Here is a 6000-nt window from a genome sequence, read left to right on the forward strand (position 1 = left end):
AACATCAATCACAGCTGATCAACAATTTCAACAGTAGGCTAGATTAGGGTGGGTGCAGAGTATGCAGAGTAAATTTCCCTACATGGATCAGTAAAAGTAATCCGCCAATACATGGGTCACTATGCACATTCACGTCACTCTAAAATGACGATGCGTCCACAGCAGCAAAACTGTACAAATGCTGGACATCCACAAACTACACCACAGTATTATCAATGCTCAACGTACACCTCCATAACAATGCGCATGATACAATACTCATCAAATTATAAAGCACTCACCTGTCACTTGTAAATAAAGTCCATGCGCCTGTAATTCCATGTCTCTTTACTCGTATTAAAAAGTAAAATTACTTGTGCTCAGTGCTAGCTGTTAGCCACTCACAGCACTCATAGTTGCAGTGTTTGAAACGGCGCAGAAAACCTTTGCTGGCCTTTGTTCGAGAATCCAGTTTGGGTGTATGTAACAAATTAGCTCAAAGTGAGATTAACATAATCATAACGGGTTGTTATCAATTATATATTCATCTTCAGGAATTAACTGTAGCATTAATAGTACAATAAAATGATTTGTTCGTCCGCAGTACGGACAGTTTTAATCGTCTATTGACTCTAAGGAAAACTATTTATCTGGCCACGGAAAATGTATTTCCTTACTAATACATTGCTCATAGAGCATGCAACAAAACCGGAACGTTGAAGTGACTTTCTGTGAGCCGCAGACACAGACAACCAAGTGTGAATACATATGGATGTTTATTAAACTACACTACAGGGGAACATGTAACATTGAACTAAACACAAACATACACACATTAAACGCGCGCAAGAGAGAGCATAATGGCAGGATTTGCACATCAGCTAAACACAACCTATTAGAACCATCAAAGAATTACATCACCTTAATCAAAAGGGGTCGAAGCCTAGAAGCACATCTAAATAGTTAACAAGCGGTTACTTGCACTGGTTTGTTGATGCTGAGTAAAGTGTCCTGCTGCATGTATAATGCATAGATTCCTGATGAATTCCTTTAGGAGTGAAAGCTTCGTCATTCCAGCCATGGGTTGATTGGCCCAAAGTGAATCGCCAAAGTTACTGGACTTAAAACTGGCAGAAGCTCGGAAGCTTGCATGTTTTATGACTTTTCTGCTCAATCTGTGTAATTCTTCCCACAGTACCATAAGAATAGTATGATGCATTGCACGATGTCACAGTGTGCATCATTGTTTGAGAAATAAAGAGCAGGTCATTTTGATATCAAGAAAGAGAAATCTAAAAGATATTAAACCAGAGATACATTCATACACCTGAATATGAGTGTTTAGATCTTACTAATACAAATAACGAGTGGTCACTAGGCTAATATAATAAGGAAACATGCAAACGACACATGCCTATACCAGATACCTTTGTAACTGATAAATTATGGTCTAAATAAAGGAAATGCCTCTATGCGTGTGTGTTATGTGTGTTGTAATCGTGGAGGTAGTCCACTGGTCAGCCAGGCCGCTGGTGTCTGGTATTGAGGGTAATTTAGTTCTCTGGAATGTTTTTGAAGTCTAAATTACTAAATCATTTGCTATCAACTGACATCAGCTGTATAATATCTAATGTAAATTAGAATTGCATATACTGGTAATACACAACAATGCCAAGCTCTCTGGAAGACAAATTAATAAGTGATATTTAGGTTCTCTGAGATCAGGTGAGCAGTCCAGTGGTGGTGTCTTCTTCCACTGGTTCTGCTGGTAACAATGCAGTGGGAAAGGGAGCAGGAATCAGTTTCAACAGCCTTGAACATGAATTGCTGTATGATGCTGATCTCCTGGAGAACCAAAGGGTCCTGGAATAGGTGCAGAAGGTCCTTGCCTGGAACACGCAAGCAAAAGTACCTTGAAGTGAAGGGTTGCTCTCCGGAGCTTAACCTTGTTGCAAATGTCTTCTGCCTCGCTGGGCTAGAGACTCAGAACTTGGTAAATCCGTTTTTGTTTCTCAAGGGTAGAGACTCAGGGTGTGCTGCATCTGTTGTTGTCTCGCTGGACAAGACACTAAACGTAGAATATTTCTCTCCTCACAGGCTGGAGGCTTAGAATGTGGTCATATCTGTTGCTGCCTCACAAGCTGGAGACTCAGGACTTTGGTATCTGTAATTGCCTTTTCCCGCATTGGCCAGAGGCTCAGAACGTTGATATTTCTGTCTCTCAGGATGCAAGATTGTTTCTGTTGCTGCTTTCCCTGTAACAGGCCGAAGACTCATAACCTGTTGTTCTGTTAGTGTCCCCTGTACGTGCCAGAGACTCAGAACAGAGGTTGATCTGTTGCAGTCTCCCCTTTGCAGGCCGGAGACTCAGAATGGGTGTGTCTGTTGCTGCCTTCTCTGAAGGAGGCCGGAGACTCGGTGGGTTGATCTGCTATCGTTTCACCCATACAGGGCTCAGACTCATAAGAGTGTATCTGTTAACGTCTTTTCCATTGCAGTACTCAGACTCAGAACAGAGGTGTTTCTGTTAGTGTCTCTCTTGACATGCCATACCTTTTGGGAAGGTACCTTTATATCTTTCCGATGAGGAGGAGATTGCAATCTGGAGCTTCCCCGTTTCCAGGCTGTGATTGGCTGTTTCCATCAGAGTGGGGCTACATGGTGTGGCCCACCCTTTTTTCCTCTTGAGGAACTTATTTGCATAGTCCAAACACACATTTAGAAAAGTGTCACTAAAGTTCTAGCATTATTCACTTACCAAACCACAACCAGAATACTTTTGACAATGTTACAAATGCATCAAGTCCAAACATGATGGGGAAAGAATGAACTGGCATGCATGCATTCATTTGTCCATTGACAGCTGAGTTTGTGTAAGTGGGATATGGTGATTAAGTTCCTTAAGTTAGTATAAAACTGGTTAATGTTATTTTTCTAATATTGTAAAACAGTATTTAATTTGTTATTTGTGTTTATGAGAAGGAAAATATATTTTGTGCAATTAGTAAATTAATTATTTTCAATAGGCATACTTGCATGACATTTGTTACGGAATGAGGACAGGACAACAGACTTCCAAAAGGTGTGTTTAATGATCGACGGAATGCAGAACCTCAGGTGAGTGGTTCAAAGGCTTGAGTGCTAGTAGAAGGCGTGGATTGTGATCGTGGGTGTCCTTCTTTCTAGAAGGAGCAGGGGTCGTGGCGTGAGCTGGTGACACACACCGTCGACTGGATGGAGACCTGGGAGTTCCTCGGAGCGGATAACCCCGGAGCAGACTCGGGAGGATTCCTAGGAGCAAGGAGAATGGGTAAGTAACAATCAGAATAGTCTTTCAGGTAGATACTGCACTTGACTGGTGACAGCTTGGTAGTCCTCTTCGTTGAAACGAGACTGGACATCTAGTGTTGGTCGGTGTGTGTCTTTATAGAGGCTGGTGATGAGAGTGATAATGAGTATCAGGTGGGTGTGATTAGTATTCAGGTGAGGGCGTGCGCTGTGATTGAATCGTGGCAGAACCTGGCCAATCTGTATCATTACCCCCCTCTCCACGGCCCGCTCCCGAGGGCCGAGGACCCCGACGCCGTGGCAGTCTACCCCTTCCCCTAGGGGCTGGACGCTCTGGGTGACTGGCATGGAATTCTTCAAGAAGAATTGGATCCAGAACATCCTCTTTAGGTATCCAAGACCTCTCCTCCGGACCGTAACCCTCCCAGTCGATGAGGTATTCCAACCTGCCGCCTCGGCGTCGGGAGTCCAAAATCTCCTTAACCTGGTGGACCGTTCCATCCTCCAGGATCAGCGGGAGAGGGGGTTCTTCCGTGGAGCCAGGTTCTGTGGGGGAAGAGACAGGAGAGTGGTAAGGCTTCAACAGGGAAACGTGAAATGTGGGGTGAATTCTGTATTGTGAAGGGAGCTGAAGCTGGTAAGTGACAGGGTTGATTTGTTTGAGTATGGGGAAGGGACCAACAAATCTGGGACTAAGTTTTTTACAGGGTAGACGTAATCTGATGTCTCTGGTGGACAGCCAGACCTTCTGCCCCGGACGGTAGGTGGGAGCTTCGGATCGGCGAAGGTCGGCTGTCAACTTACGTCTACTCACTGCGCGCTGGAGGTGGTGATGAGCGCTGTCCCAGACCCTCTCGCTCTCCCGGAACCAGTGATCCACAGCAGGTACGTCTGAGGGTTCCCCAGACCAAGGGAACATGGGTGGCTGGAAACCGAGTATACATTGAAATGGAGTCATACCTGTGGTGGGTTGGCGAAGGGAGTTCTGGGCATACTCGGCCCATCCGATGAACTGGTTCCAGGAGTTCTGGTGGCCGTGACAGAATGTCCGAAGGAACCGGGCTACCTCCTGTATCTTCCTCTCTGTCTGCCCGTTCGTCTGGGGATGGTAACCAGAGGACAGATTGATGGTCACACCTAGGAGTTTAAAGAAGGCCCTCCAAACCCTGGACACGAACTGAGGACCTCTATCAGACACAACGTCCTCTGGGATTCCAAAGTATCTGAATACATGATTAAACATCAACTCTGCAGTCTTGATGGCGGTGGGAAGGGCCTTGAGGGGAAGTAATCGACATGCCTTGGAGAAGCGGTCAACAATAACCAGTATGCAAGTATTTCTGTCAGATGGTGGCAGTTCCGTGACAAAGTCGACTCCCAGGTGTGACCACGGCCGGTTGGGAACGGGCAGAGGAAGTAGCTTACCGGCTGGCAGATGTCATGGGGTCTTTGACATGGCACAGTCTTTACAGCCCTGGACAAACCTTCGAACATCTCTGCCCATGTTGGGCCACCAGAAGTGCTCTCTTAGCAGCGAGAGGGTGTTGTTGGTCCCTGGGTGGCCAGTGCCAAGAGATGAGTGCACGGAATGGATGAGCGGAGTACGTTGGGTTCTGGGAACATACTGAGCACCCGGTGGGCAGCCCGGCGGAGTGTTGGAAGAGACATTGGAGGAGGGGACGGAAGGAGAGGTCCACTGGATGGGACAGATAAAAAGGGTCTCGGGAAGGATGGGTTCTGGGTCTTCATTGCTCTCCTCGTGGGATTCAAACTGGCGGGAAAGGGCATCGGCAGCGACATTCTTGGAACCGGGTCTATAGGATATGGAGAAATCGAAACGTGTGAAAAATAATGCCCATCTGGCCTGTCTGGGATTCAGTCTCTTGGCTTCTCTGAGATATTGAAGATTCTTATGATCTGTTAGGACTGTGAAGGGATGTTGGGCGCCCTCCAACCAATGTCTCCATTCCTCCAAGGCGAGCTTGATGGCAAGTAGCTCCCGATTGCCTATATCGTAATTTCTCTCCGCCGGGCTGAGCTTACGGGAGAAGAAGGCACATGGATGGAGTCGTGGTGGTGTCCCCTGCCTTTGGGACAGAACGGCGCCCACTCCTGACGTGGAGGCGTCCACTTCAACGATGAAGGGTTTCTCGGGATCAGGATGGACCAGGATAGGGGCCCGAGTGAAGGCGTCCTTTAATTCTTGGAGGGCCGTTGTTGAAGCCGCTGTCCAGACGAGGGATTTGGGTTTACCTCGAAGGAGGTGGGTTAAAGGACTGGCTATGGAGCTATAATTGTGAATGAAGCGGCGATAAAAGTTAGCAAATCCCAGAAATCGTTGGAGTCCCTTGATGGTGTCAGGAGTGGGCCACTCGCGGATAGCTCTTACCTTCCCCTCGTCCATCCGGATACCATCGTGGCTGATGTGGTAACCAAGGAACTGCACTGAGGGATGATGGAACAAGCATTTCTCTGCCTTCAGGAACAGGTTGAACTCCCTCAGGCGTTGCAGGACCTCCGCAACGTGGCGACGATGTTCAGCCATACTCTGGGAGTAAATAAGGATATCATCGATATAGACCAATACAAACTTATGGAGGAACTCCCGGAGCACCTCGTGCATGAAATCTTGGAATACGGAGGGGGCGTTGACAAGCCCATAGGGCATAACGAGATATTCGTAGTGGCCGGTAGGGGTGACGAAGGCGGTCTTCCATTCGTGCCCCTCACGTA

The sequence above is a fragment of the Barbus barbus genome, assembly GCF_936440315.1.
Source record: "Barbus barbus genome assembly, chromosome: 12".
Taxonomy (NCBI): domain Eukaryota; kingdom Metazoa; phylum Chordata; class Actinopteri; order Cypriniformes; family Cyprinidae; genus Barbus; species Barbus barbus.